General features: G+C 48.1%; 1 pseudogene; it reads right to left on the bottom strand.

Moving 5' to 3' along the window:
- Window positions 1–1,418: 1,418 nt before the first annotated feature.
- Window positions 1,419–14,840, bottom strand: part of LOC147967305 (uncharacterized) — a 164,084-nt pseudogene continuing 150,662 nt past the window's right edge.

The following is a 14,840-nucleotide window of genomic DNA, read 5'->3' as shown; positions in this document are numbered from 1 at the left end:
CGGAGTATGAGTTTAACATTCCTGGAAATAAAGAGATCGATAATGTACCAGAACACAGCCAGCCACCAAATGGGCCTCCTACCAATGGAGGTCCTTCAGTAGGAAGGACTCTGAGGGGTAGCGCCCTACATGCCTTCACCCACTGAGGAACAACTAGTGGCCAGTGGTGCTAGTGTCGAGCCACTCCCTGGGGAGGACACGGCCGCTGATGCCCGCTCTAAGAGGGGACGCCGTGGTAGACCGTCGAAGCAGGAGTCCCAGCCTGCATCGTCCGGGCAGGCTAGCTCGGCCCCATCTGAGGGGCCTAGTACCACTGCCTCAGTTCCCAAATGAAGCTTCTATGCTAGAACACTAGAGATTAGGCAACTTGGGCCGAATTCGACAATTGATCAATTACATCCGGTAGGAAGAGATCGACATAGTAGGTTTGCAAGAGACAATTCGACAAGATTTCTCCATCCAGGAACTACAGGGGTATACTCGGCAATCGTTCACATGGCAATGGTTACCTGCGACCGGCCTCTCGGGGGTATCCCCCTGGGCGCCAGGAAAGACTTCTTCACGGTTGAAGATATGGACCGAGGGGAATTCTTCCTTAGTATGTCCATCACTGACCGATGAGTGAACCTCAGTTGGGAGGTGATCATCATCTATGGCCCAGCTGATCACAGGCGGTCGGTGTACTTCCTGACAGAGCTTAACGGTAAGGTGGAGAGCTGCACCACTCCGGTTGTGGTGCCAGGGGACTTCAACCTTATTAGACAAGATGCTGACAAGAGTTCTCCTAATGTTGATACGACACGCACGCGTATGCTCAATGATTGCATCACTAAGATGGCCCTCCATGAGATAGCCCACGTAGGGGCTAGGTTCACTTGGACTAACAAACATGTAGACCCTATTATGGGCGTGCTTGATAGGGTCATGGTGTCTGTGCGGTTGGAGATTATGTTCACATTGTGCTCGCTGCGGACGGTCACCCTGGTTGGCTCCGACCATGCCCCCTTGTTGCTCGCGGCTGGCAAGGGAGACCCACCGAGGTCGCGGTGGTTTCAGTTTGAACCCTCCTGGCTACTTCAGCCGAGGTTCTTTGAGATGGTGCGCGACCGCTAGGTTTAGGCAGCTGCCAAATCCACAGCGGGCCTTTTGTTCTACTGATATCTGGCACCACTGCACTAAGATCTCTCGCTAGTTTATGCGAGGATGGGGAGCGAACCTGGCTGCTAACCTCAGGGCCCGCAAAGGGGCCCTACTAGATCAAATTAAGGTTCCAGATACAAGGGAGAAAAGTATTGGTCTGTCAGCTGATGACTGTTTGTGGCGCTATTCCCTTGAGTCCTCACTAATGGAGATCTTCAAGGGAGAGGAGCTATTTTGGTAACGCCAAGGAGGCCAGAAGTAGCTCCTCTATGGTGATGTCAAGACCGCCTACTTCTAAGAGCATCTCCAGCTGCGCCCACAACAGGCCCCCAGGCCACTTTTTCGGTGCCAGCGCCAAAAAAACGCCTTAGTCGCGCCCCCAGGACGACGAAAAGCGCCGGTTCGGCCCTTTTTTCTGCCCGGCGGCCGCAGGCCGAACCCAGCGCACTGGGGGGCGATCGGGGGCTCTGGCGCAAGGGAAAAGCACGGCTGGCCCACACCGTCAGGCGAAAAGTCAAGATTTTCTTCCCCGACCCGCCTTCCACCCCCCGGGCCCTCGGCCGCCACTAGCTATATCCCGGCGCCGGCCGCCTCCCTTCATCGCTAGATAGCCATTCCTCGCCGGACAAATAGCAGAGGTTCACCATGGCAGCCCCTCCAACAACAGCGAGGCATTTCCGGCCGCCGTTTTCGGCCGCGGAGGGGCAGTTTGGCGGGTGCACGCCCACCAGGCGCAAGGTGTTCGGCGATTTTCCTGCCTAGGCGATAGACTCGGATAACGAGGAAGCGCTTGCCGCGCTGCTGGAGGAGGAAGACGAGGCCGACATACAGGAAGCAGAGCATCTGATGGTGCTCGCCGCCCTTGCCCAGCTGCTCGCGAGCAATGAAAAGCCGCGGCGAGATGGCTCGGCGCCGGGGCTGGTGAAAGCAAAAAACCGGCATCGTCTCGAAGGCTCCTACATGCTCTACTCCGAGTACTTCACCGATGCTCCACTCCCTGTTCAAGAATTCATCCGATTAACCAGTTAACTTGCCGATTAATCCCTACTTGTAGGGTCACCGAGTAGTCGATAAACTGAAAAACCGCGCGATAAATTGATTAAATGGCCGATTAACTTTCTGATTTGCCGATTAATCCCCTACTCGCCAGTCAACCGAGCAGCTACCAGTTAACAATTTCCTCAACAATGGTTCCACTTCACGGTGAAAAAACATTTCGGCGCCGTTATCGGATGAGCCGAAAGCTCTTCCTCAGGATTGTGAATTCCATCTGGGAGTTCGACAACTACTTCAAGTGCAAGATGGATTGCACGGGCAAACTTGGATTCACCTCGATCTAGAAGTGCACGACAGCGATAAGGATGCTTGCATACAGAGCTCCCGGTGATTCACTTGACGACTATGGGTACATGGCCGAGTCCACCGGCATAGTGTGTTTCTACAAGTTCTGTCGGGTAGTGGTGGCAGTGTTTGGACCACAATACTTGAGAACACCCAATGCGGAAGACACTGCTCGGATCATAGCACAGAATGCAGCAAGAGGATTTCCTGGGATGCTTGGAAGCATCGACTGCATGCATTGGAAATGGAAGAATTTCCCATTTGCTTGGCAGGGGATGTACAAAGGCGCCCAAGGTGGTGGCAGTGTGGTACTTGAGGCGGTGGACACACATGACCTCTGGATTTGGCACTCCTTCTTTGGTATGCCAGGAACTCACAATGACATCAACGTGCTGAAGTGCTCTCCTGTCTTTGCCAAGCTTGTTGAAGGTCATCCTCCTCCGGTGAACTTCGAGATCAATGGGCGACACTACAACAAGGGGTACTATCTAGCTGATGGCATCTATCCGAGATGGTCGAGCGGGCAAGAACGCCTGGTTTGCGAAGATTCAGGAGGCTTGCAGGAAGGATGTTGAGCGGGCATTTGGTGTGCTCCAATCTCTATTTGCTATTGTCCGTTACCCCACTCAGACCTGGTCGAAAGATCAAATGTGGGAGATTATGACTTGTTGTGTCATCTTGCACAACGTGATCATCGAGAGCCAGCAAGAAGACCCAGTGATTGACACTGAACCATACTACAGGCAGGGTCCTCTAGCCGAAGTTCATCACCAACTACCGGCAACCTGGACTGCCTATCTCGGTATGCGTCAGGAGATCCGAGAACCACAGGTGCATCATCAACTACAGCAAGATCTGATAGAGCACCTATGCAGGCTCAAGGGCGACGCGACACGACGTGTGATGAAATATGAGTTTTTATTTGTTGAACTATATAATTTTTATTGAACTATTTGTTATTGTACTATTTTGTTGAAGTATTTGATTTTTCTGTGATGAAATATGTGATAAAAAATTTATGTTGATAATTGGACACCGAGCAACGGTGAACCACGCCGAATATGGGCCTATTCTCGCCCATATGGGCCCTTTATTCGCCGAAATGGGGCTGAAAAGTGGGCCAATATCGGCGCCTGGGGGCGAGGCGGGGCGACGACTGGGCGCAAAGCCGCCCGCAGCGCCGATTGTATCGCCGGCTCGCCCCCAGGGGGCGATTTTTATGCGTCCTGGGGGGGCCAACGGCTGGAGATGCTCTAAGCGACCGCCAATGGGAGATGCCGAAAGTGTTTCATCCCATGTTATTGGGAGTGAAACACCATCCTGGAGCAACCAGATGAGATTAAGTCCCACATTTACTCCTTCTATAAGGGGCTCTTTACGGCGGAACCCCGGCCCAGGGTTTCTTTGGCAGTGAACTTCTGGCCGCCTTTGGATAGGGTCTCTAGCAACAAGAATGCGGAATTGACTCTCCCATTCTCGCCCACCAACGTGGGTAGGGCTATCAAATCTATGAAGGCGGGTTGATCATCACTAGTAGAAAACAGGGCTTTGGTCCAGGCCGGGTCAGCCCATTAGTCCCGGTTCAGTCCAGAACCAGGACCAATGTGGGCATTGGTCCCGGTTCGTGAGCCAGGGGGCCGGCCGAGCCACGTGGGCCATTGGTCCCGGTTCATCTGGACCTTTTGGTCTTGGTTGGTGGGATGAACCGGGACCAATGGGCCTCGCTCCTGGCCCACCACCATTGGTCCCGGTTGGTGGCTTGAACCGAGACCAAAGGCTCCCCTTTAGTCCGGCTCATGTCACCAACCGGGACCAATGAGGTGCCTATATATACCCCTTGCTCGCGAGAAGAGCACCCAGTGCTTTGTTTTTCTCTGGCCGAGGGGGAGAGGGCTTCGTGGTGCTCTAGCTCACCTCCTATGCACACAAGGTGTTCGATGGAATGCCCGAGCCACACTACATAAGCTTTCTCCTCTCCAAGCTCGACCTCCAAGCTCCATTTTCCATAATATTTGTCTAGGTTTAGAGGTCCGTCACGCCCCGTCCCCGTCTTCACCGCCGTCGATCACTCGCGCCGAGCTCATCGCCGGCACCACCGTGGTGAGCCTCTTGTTCTTATCTTCTTTCTGAAAGGAAAAATATTCTTACTTGTATGTTTACATAGATACTTGTATTATTTCCTTACTTTTATTATTGCATCTTATATAGTGAGATGGTTTTGGTATCCGCCCCCGTCGGCCCTCGTCCTGTCTATGATTCGGATGTGGTATATATATTATCTTTATAACTATTGGTTAATTTATTGTTTATGAAAATTATGCCGACCAACGTGACATAGATTTTATTTATGTAGGATGTATGTGAATCGGAAATGCCAACCGACCCTATTGTCGAGAGGTTAAATTTAGTTGAAGAAGAAAACAATTTGTTGAAGGAAAAAATAAAAAAAATTGAGGAGGAGAAGATGATATTGGAGTTGCATGTTGCGGATGTCGTCGATGATCACAAGATCAAGATGGATGCAATGCACTTGAAGATTAGAAAGATTATAAAATATTCCATTCATACCGAGGCTTGGTATCATTATGCCGTTGGATCAATTGTTACCTTGGTTGCGATTATGATCGCATTTGTTTTTGCATTGAAATGTTTTACATAGTTTCAATGTATTGTTTAATTAATTAGATGCTCTGGAGAGCTATATGTTGTTAGATGAGAACTATGTATGCACTTTGGTTTTAATGTGATGATGAACTTCTATTAATTTGGACACTTAATTATATATAATGCACGCAGATGAACCGGCAATGGATGTACGGTGACAGGCACACCCGCGAGTACATTAAGGGCGTGCATGAGTTTCTCGATGCGGCTAAGGCAAACAAGCAGAATGGTTTTATGTGTTGTCCATGCACTGAATGTGGGAATACGAGGTCTTACTCTAACCAGAAAATCCTTCACTCCCACCTGCTTTACAAGGGTTTCATGCCACACTATAATGTTTGGACGAGGCACGGAGAAATAGGGGTTATGGTGGAAGACGGCGAAGAAGAAGAGTATGATGACAACTATGTGCCCCCTGAATACGGTGATGCTGCAACGGGGGGAGCTTGTGAAGATCAAGAGGAACCAGACGATGTGCCCAATGATGCTGCAACGGGTGAAGCTGCTGAAGATCAAGAGGAACCAGACGATGTGCCCGATGATGATGATCTCCGCCGGGTCATTGTCGATGCAAGGACGCAATGCGAAAGTCAAAAGGAGAAGCTGAAGTTCGATCGCATGTTAGAGGATCACAAAAAAGGGTTATACCCCAATTGCGTAGATGGCAACACAAAGCTCGGTACCGTACTAGAATTGCTGCAGTGGAAGGCGGAGAATGCTGTGGCTGACAAAGGATTTGAGAAGCTACTGAAAATATTGAAGAAGAAGCTTCCAAAGGATAATGAATTGCCCAACAGTACATACGCAGCAAAGAAGGTCGTATGCCCTTTAGGATTGGAGGTGGAGACGATACATGCATGCCCTAATGGCTGCATCCTGTACCGCGGTGCATACAAGGATCTGAACGCATGCCCGGTATGCGGTGCATTGCGGTATAAGATCAGACAAGATGACCCTGGTGATGTTGACGGCGAGCCCCCCAGGAAGAGGGTTCCTGCGAATGTGATGTGGTATGCTCCTATAATACCACGGTTGAAACGTCTGTTCAGAAATGAAGAGCATGCCAAGTTGATGCGATGGCACAGTGAGAACCGAAAGAAAGATGCGAAGTTGAGAGCACCCGCTGACGGGTCGCAGTGGAGAAAAATCGAGAGAAAGTACTGGGATGAATTTGCAAAGGACCCAAGGAATGTATGGTTTGCTTTAAGCGCGGATGGCATTAATCCTTTCGGGGAGCAGAGCAGCAATCACAGCACTTGGCCCGTGACTCTATGTATGTATAACCTTCGTCCTTGGATGTGCATGAAGCAGAAGTTCTTTATGATGCCAGTTCTCATCCAAGGCCCTAGGCAACCCGGCAACGAAATTGATGTGTACCTAAGGCCATTAGTTGAAGAACTTTTACAGCTGTGGAATGGAAATGGTGTACGTATGTGGGATGAACAGACAGGAGGAATTTAACCTTAAGGCGTTGCTGTTCATGACCATCAACGATTGGCCCGCTCTCAGTAACCTTTCAGGACAGACAAACAAAGGATACCACGCATGCACGCACTGTTTAGATGACACTGAAAGTATATACCTGGACAAATGCAAGAAGAATGTGTACCTGGGCCATTGTCGATTTCTTGCGACCAACCATCAATGTCGAAAGAAAGGCAAGCATTTCAAAGGCGAGGCAGATCACCGGAAGAAGCCCGCCATGCGCACCGGTGATCACGTGCTTGCTATGGTCAATGATTTACACTACGTAATCTTTGGAAAGGGTCCCGGTGGACTAGCTGTTCCAAATGACGCTGAGGGACACGCACCCATGTGGAAGAAGAAATCTATATTTTGGGACCTACCCTACTGGAAAGACCTAGAGGTCCGCTCCTCAATCGACGTGATGCACGTGACGAAGAACCTTTGCGTGAACCTGCTAGGCTTCTTGGGCGTGTATGGGAAGACAAAAGATACACCTGAGGCATGGGAGGACCTACAACGTTTGCACGAAAAAGACGACATGCCTCCGAAGCAGTATAAAGGTCCTGCCAGCTACGCTCTTATGAAAGAAGAGAAAGAAATCTTCTTTGAATGCCTGCTCAGTATGAAGCTCAAGACTGGCTTCTCGTCGAATATAAAGGGAATAATAAATATGCCAGAGAAAAAGTTTCAGAACCTAAAGTCTCATGACTGCCACGTGATTATGACGCAACTGCTTCCGGTTGCATTGAGGGGGCTTCTACCGGAAAACGTCCGATTGGCCATTGTGAAGCTATGTGCATTCCTCAATGCAATCTCTCAGAAGGTGATCGATCCAGAAATCGTACCAAGGCTAAGGAGTGATGTGGCGCAATGTCTTGTCAGTTTCGAGCTGGAGTTCCCACCATCCTTCTTCAATATCATGACGCACGTCCTAGTTCATCTAGTCGACGAGATTGTCATCCTGGGGCCCGTATTTCTAAACAATATGTTCCCCTTTGAGAGTTTCATGGGAGTCCTAAAGAAATATGTCCGTAACCGCGCTAGGCCAGAAGGAAGCATCTCCATGGGCCATCAAACAGAGGATGTTATCGGGTTTTGTGTTGACTTCATTCCTGGCCTTAAGAAGATAGGTCTCCCTAAATCGCGGTATGAGGGGAGACTGACTGGAAAAGGCACTCTTGGAAGAGACTCAATAATATGCAGGGACGGATATTCTTGGTCTCAAGCAAACTACACAGTTCTACAGAACTCTACCTTGGTGACCCCGTATGTCGATGAACACAAGAACAGTCTGCGCTCCAAACACCCGAAGCAGTGCGACGACTGGATTACATGTGAACACATCAGGACTTTCAGCAGTTGGTGGGAAACACGTCTCAGAGGTGACAACACTGTTTGTGATGAGTTGTACTTGTTGTCCAAGGGACCATCTTTGACTGTATTGACTTACAAAGGATATGAGATAAATGGGAATACATTTTACACGATTGCCCATGATCAAAAGAGCACCAACCAAAACAGCGGTGTCCGCTTTGATGCAGCAACCGAGAGCATAAAGGACACATATTATGGTTACATAGTGGACATATGGGAACTTGACTACAAACCTGATTTTAAGGTCCCTTTGTTTAAGTGCAAATGGGTCAATCTGTTAGGCGGCGGGGTACAGGTAGACCCGCGGTACGGAATGACAACAGTGGATCTGAAAAATCTTGGGTACACTGACGAACCGTTCGTCCTAGCCAATGATGTGGCACAGGTTATCTATGTGAAGGTCATGTCTACCAAACCGAGAAATAGAAAAGATAAGGAAGCGAATACATCATACGATGAGCCAAAGCGCCACATAGTTCTTTCAAGAAAAAGGGACATCCTGGGAGTGGACGGCAAGACAGACATGTATGAAGATTATGAAAAGTTCCATGAAATTCCTCCCTTCAATGTCAAGGCTGACCCAAGCATCCTGATAAACAATGAAGATTATCCATGGTTACGGCGCAATAAGCAAATGACAGAAGCAAAGAAAAAGTGAAGACTTTCTCCCGCAACTATTATGATGATACCATGCCAACTTTGCAACACACGAACATGCTACCATTGTCCGTTTTGTACATGCACATGCTATGTGGGTGAAATTATGATACCATGCCAACTTTCAACTTTTTCAGAGTTCATTTGAAATGCTTTCATGTCTTATGGTTCGGCCCTCGTAATACCATGACCATTAGTCCCTGGGCCATGCCAACTTTCAACTTTCAACTTTTTAAAACTAATGGCACTAACAGAAAGTTTATAATTTTGCTCCTTGCCCTTGGCGCATGACCATTAGTCCCGGTTTGTGCCACAAACTGGGACTAAAGGGTTGGTCCTTGTTGCGGGCAAAGTTTAGTCCCACCTCGCCAACCGAAGGGGGCTCACACTGGTTTATAAGCCCTTCCCTCTCTGCCTTGTTGAGCTCCTCTCATACTGAAAATAGATGCCCTAATAGAGAAAAGTTTAACCTAAATTCATAGTGAATTTCTCTGAAATTCATAGAAATTTACTAGGAATTTAGGTTGAATTTTCTCTATAAGCGCATCTATTCTCATTTTTTTAGTAAGTTAATCACAAACTTGTGATTCAAACAATTTTCAAAGAATTCAAATTTTAACTATTCAAATTTAAAACTAATGCCACTAACAGAAAGTTTATAATTTTTCTAAAACTAATGGCACTAAAAGAAAGTTTATAATTTTGCTAACCTAAAAGAAAACAGAATTAAAAATTAAAGCAAAAAACAAAAGAAAATAAATAATGCAGAAAACAAAACAAAAAACTGGAAAAAATAGCAACAATAAGTATTTTGTTGTAAGTAGAAACAAAATAAAATAAATAAAGCAACAGAAAGTTTATAATTTTGCTGACCTAAAAGCAAAAAGAATTAAAAAATAAAGTAAAAAACAAAAGAAAATAAATAATACAGAAAACAAAACAAAAAAACTGGAAAAAATGAAAATAGCAACAATAAGTATTTTGTTGTAAGTAGAAACAAAATAAAATAAATAAAGCAACAAAGAAAACAAAAAAAGTGTTTTCAAATTTGAAAACTAATGGCACTAACAGAAAGTTTATAATTTTTCTAAAACTAAAAGCAAAAAAAAATTAAAAAATAAAGCAAAAAAGAAAAGAAAATAAATAATGCAGAAAACAAAAAAAAACTGGAAAAATAAATAAATATAGCAACAATAAGTATTTTGTTGTAAGTAGAAACAAAAAAAACAAAAAAAGTGCCACCTACTGGGCACCCACGGCCTGAATACGACTAGAAACCCTACCATGGGCCAGGATTCAGGCCCGCGGGAGGCCCAGTAGGCCCACAGGCACACATTGCACGGTTAGGCCCGAAAGCATGCTTTAGAGAGGAGCTCGAGAGGGAAGGCGCACCGCACCTTATAAACAGGTGCGGCTCCCTCTCAACTAGCGAGGTGGGACTAAACATTTGGGCGCGGGGCCGCACAAGGCCTTTGGTCCCGGTTGGTGCCACCAACCGGGACCAAAGGCCGCCGCTTCCCGCCCTTTGGGCTGCTGAAAAGAGGCCTTTGGTCCCGGTTGGTGGCACCGACCGGGACTAAAGGGGGGCATTGGTCACGGTTGGTGCCACGAACCGTGACCAATGCGCCGTCTATATAAGCAAGACTTGTGAAAAATTTTGGTCAGTTCTTCGATCGCACCCGGACGACGCCGCCAGGCTGCCCCTCTGCGCCTCGCCGTCATCGCCCTGCCTCCAACGCCGTCCCGCGCCGCCCCGAGGCCGTCGCCGCGCACCACCCCACGCCATCGCGGTCTCTCCGCGCCGCCCCGACGCCGTCGCCTCCCCGCGTCGCGCCCCGACGCCGTCGCCGCCCCGCCTCTGCCTCAACGTCGCCTCTGCCTCGCCGCGCCCCAGCTGCCCCGCGCCGCCGTCGCCTCTTCCTCGCTGTGGTCTGGGCCGGCACCGCCCCCCTCTTCCCCCTGTTTTTTGCAAACACATATATGTTTTTTTCCTGCAGATTATATGTATATGTATGAGTATATGTATGAGTATATGATGATGTATGAGTATATGTATGTGCTGAAAAGATAGATTTTTAGAAAAATACTATTTTTTCTGTTGATGATATGATGATGTTTTTTTTCATATATGTATTATTTTTTTTAAGTTGTTAGTAGATATCGATTTTAGGTTAGTGCATTTTATCACTGATTTTAGGTTAGTTGATCGATTTAGTGCATTTTATGTTTGTTGCATTTTAGGTTAGTGCATTTGCTAAGTGATATTAAGAAAGGAAGGAAAAGAAGGATAGGAAAGAAGAAAATAAGAAGAGGAAAGAAAGAACAAGAGGAGAGGAAGAAAAGGAGAAATAAATAAGAAGAAGAAAAAAGAAGAAAAAGAAGAGGAGAAGAAGAAAGGAATAGTGGAGAAGAAGAGAAATAGAATATTCTATTTTCTCCTCTTCTCCACTATTCCTTTCTTCTTCTCCTCTTTTTTTTCTTCTTTTTTTTCTTCGATCTTCTCCTCTAGCTATTCCTTTCTTCAAGGGTTCTATAGGGTCGAGGGATCGAGGGTCGAGGGTTCCAGGGTCGTCTAGGGGTCGAGGGTTCCAGGGTCGTCGAGGGTTCGAGGGGTCGAGGATCGCCGAGGGGTCGAGAGAGGTTTCCATGGCTTCATCATTAGCCGGAAGTAACCAGGGCATGACGAAGTCCTCCGAAGTTATTTTGGAATGGTGTCCCGGATAGGATAATTTGCCTTTTTGTATGAATTTCAGCAAAGGCCTTCCAAATAACGATATTTGGAAGGTTCTTGCTGAACTTTGTACCAAAAAGCGAATTATCTTATCTAGGACTCCGTTCCAAAATAACTTTGGAGAGCTTCGTACCATCATGCACCTGTTACTTTCGCCTAATGATGAAGACATGGTTTTGTTGAATCCTTTGACACTAGGCAACCTCCCGACCCGTCGGCGATCCTCTCGAACATGAGAGGAAGAAGAGGATAAAAAAAGAAGAGGAAGAAGAAAAAAAAGAGGAGAAGAAAGAATAGAGGAGTTCTTCTCCTCTATTCTTTCTTCTCCTCTTTTTTTTCTTCTTCTTCTTCCTCTTTTTTTATCGGGAACGAGGGTCGTCGAGGGACATAGATGTAGTGTCGTCGTTGTCGATATACCCCCTCCCGATAGCTTCAACACATGGGGGGGTCGATATTACCCCCTCCTTGAAGCATTGTCGAGGCCACCCCAAACCCTTGAGAAGTAGCGTCGATCGAGGCCACTAATTAATATATATGATTCCTTACTATGATTAGCTAGCTAGTTTTACGTTTGCCACTAATATATCCATCTGTCATGTTTGAATAATAATTGCCATGTTGTAAATATTTGTAGAAACTATGGACACCGCCCGAGACGAAGCAAAAGAAGCGTTGTTGAGGGACATAATCGCAGAAGTAAGTGATGTCATCTCGTTGTTTCTCAACGACACCGATGGTCTGGAAGGAGAGGGTGGAGAAGCTGGCTTCGGTGACCTAATGCCGGTGCAAGAAGAAGAACATGAGGACGGCTCTGGTGACCCAATGCCGGTGCAAGAAGGAGACTGTGATGACGGCTCCGGTGACCGAACCGAGTCTGGCCAGGTATATATATTAGTTAAGCCTGTGTTGACTAGCTAATTGATGCATTCATTGTTTTGGTATGTACACATATTAATTAAGTCTTTGTTCTTTTTTCTAGCCCTCCGGATCAAGCACAACTTCGGTAAAGAGACGAGGCCCGAAGAAAAAGTTGAGCTCGGATGAAAGGTTTGAGATCATAGCAATCGCGCCCGACGGCCAACCGATTGAACCCATCCGAACAAAGAACGCATTTGTTGCTTAGTGCAGGGTTCTGGTTAGGGACAAGATCCCGATCAGCATCCAGCAATGGTTTAAGCCAGCTACAGAAGACCCTGAGGTGTCTTATGTCAATGATATGCAGAAAAATGATCTTTGGACTGAGCTGAAGTCAAATTTCACCCTACCGCCAGAGGACAATCCAGAGAACCCAGTTAAAGAGCAATTAATCAAGTCTTTTGCTCTTAAGAGGATGGCAGAACTATTCAGGAGGTGGAAGAAAGAGCTGAATAAGTTTGTCGAAAATAATGAGACACCAGAATTCAAGGGCAGATATGAGAAGATCAGAGATCACTGGCCCGAATTTGTGGCCCACAAGACATCGGAAAATAGTAAGAAGATGTCGGCGACAAACAAGCAAAATGCTGCGAAGAAGAAGCATCACCATCGCACGGGGTCAGGTGGCTACCTCGTAGCCCGGCCTAAGTGGGCCAAGACTGAGAATGATCTGGTTGATAAAGGGATCGAACCAGAGACAATTAACTGGCCAGACCGTTGCCGGACAGGGTTCTTCGGGGCTGGCGGAACCTTGGACCCTGTTACAGGGAAGTGCATTTGGACGAACGATCAAATGGACATACTAGTCAGGAAGCTTCAGCAGTATATCGAAGCAGCGCAGTAAGGGACGTTCTTTCTAGACAGAGAGAACGACAAGCTCACAATGGCCCTCGGGAATCCTGAGCACCCTGGACAGACACGAGGCACACCAGGCTCCATTCCGTGGAAGGTTGGGTTTCCGGACGAAGGCGGTTACAAATCCCATGAGAGGAGGAAAAAAGTGCAGCAAACGCAAATACAGGCGCTGCAAGCAAGGGTACAAGCGATAGAGGAACGAGAAGCAAATCGCAGCAAACGTACTGCCGAAGCTTCCCCCGAAGCTACCCCGCCATCTCAGCGGAGAAGCAGCGTGGCTTCCACCGAGCTGCTTCAGCCGGAGCATGCCTTGATGGCTCCTGCCAGCTATCCCGTGGATGCTATCACGGAGTCTCAAAATTGCCACCTTATGATGCAATGGATGAATTTGAAGGTCAAGGCGGCTGTTGGCTTTGTTTATCCTACTGAACCCGGCGCAACCTTTCACTGCCGGCCGATTCCAGAAGGATATGCTAGGGTGATGGTGGATGAAATAACGGAGGGATTTGAGGACCTCCAGCTTGACCACCCTACCGGTGAAGGGGAGACTAGGCTGGGGTCTGCTCTGAAGACTCCATGCCTATGGAGGAAGGAGCTCATCAACCTTCCGAACTGGACGCCTCCGCCTCCTCCTCCTCCTCCGGCAAGTCTGGGCACTCCGCCTCCTCCACCGCCTCCTCCTCCGGTGAGTCAAGGCACACCGCCTCCTCCACCGCCTCCTCCTCCGGCGAGTGACGATCAGGGCACTCGACCGGCTCCTTCTCCAGCGCGTGGCGGCACTCCGCCTCCTTCTCCGCCTGCACCGACACGCCCGAGCAGCCAGCCTCCTCCTTCTCCGCCTCGTCAGCAAGGGCGGAAGAGACCTGCCGCCGCTCCGGCTGCTCCGGCGCGTCGTAGTCCTTCTCCTCCGCCTCGTAAGCAAGTAAAGAAGACAACCGCTCTGTCTGCTCGGCCGGCGTCTAGCAGTACAGCCAGAGGCGGGAGGAAATACAGATTTGGTCCTTCTCTGAAGACTCCATAGAAGTTACCATACGAGAGGACCCCGGAGGAGAACGCCGAGATCGCACGAGAAGAAGTGAGGAACTACTTTGAAGGGGTGAAAGCAAAGAAACATCCACCTCCGGAGGAGAAGGTAGATCCGGTGAAAGCAAAGCGCACTCTGACTGCCCTGAAAAAACCACCCAAGTCTCTGCCGAAAGGAAACTATGAGCGCATTATTGGAAAGGAATTTGGCGAAGCGGAGTGGTCGGGAAGTACTGTCAGTGATCAAAGGCTGAAAGAACGACGAGCTGGGAAAGAAATTGCCCAGCTCGGCGAACAAGCGAAGCAATCGTGCCCCCCGCTCAAGGTGCCTAGCGACAACGTCGCTAATGATCCGAGGATGGTGCCCGGTTATAGCAATCTTGGCAATTACCTGCCCGATGATGTACATTATGATTTCATGGAGGTGCAGATACAAAGATACGAGTGCGGGAAGCCTCTCATCAAAGATGAAAGATCTCTATCAATGATGATGCGAAGATTGATTGGTACTTGAAAATCTGCAGAGACTCTGGGGGGAGGAGTACTTTATATGTGAAAATTAGAAAGGAGCATGACCTCGTTGGAATTGAACTGTTGCCTATTCCATTTGAGGAGTTCTTTCAGTTTTTCAATCAATTGGCCCTCGAGAAAACAACGGTCGCCTGCTACTGTC

This window comes from Triticum urartu, chromosome 5A (genome assembly GCF_056163025.1).
Source record: "Triticum urartu cultivar PI428250 chromosome 5A, HENAU_Tu73, whole genome shotgun sequence".
Classification (NCBI taxonomy): domain Eukaryota; kingdom Viridiplantae; phylum Streptophyta; class Magnoliopsida; order Poales; family Poaceae; genus Triticum; species Triticum urartu.
The sequence above is the reverse complement of the archived record's forward strand: the minus strand, read 5'-3'. Positions and strand labels throughout refer to the sequence as shown.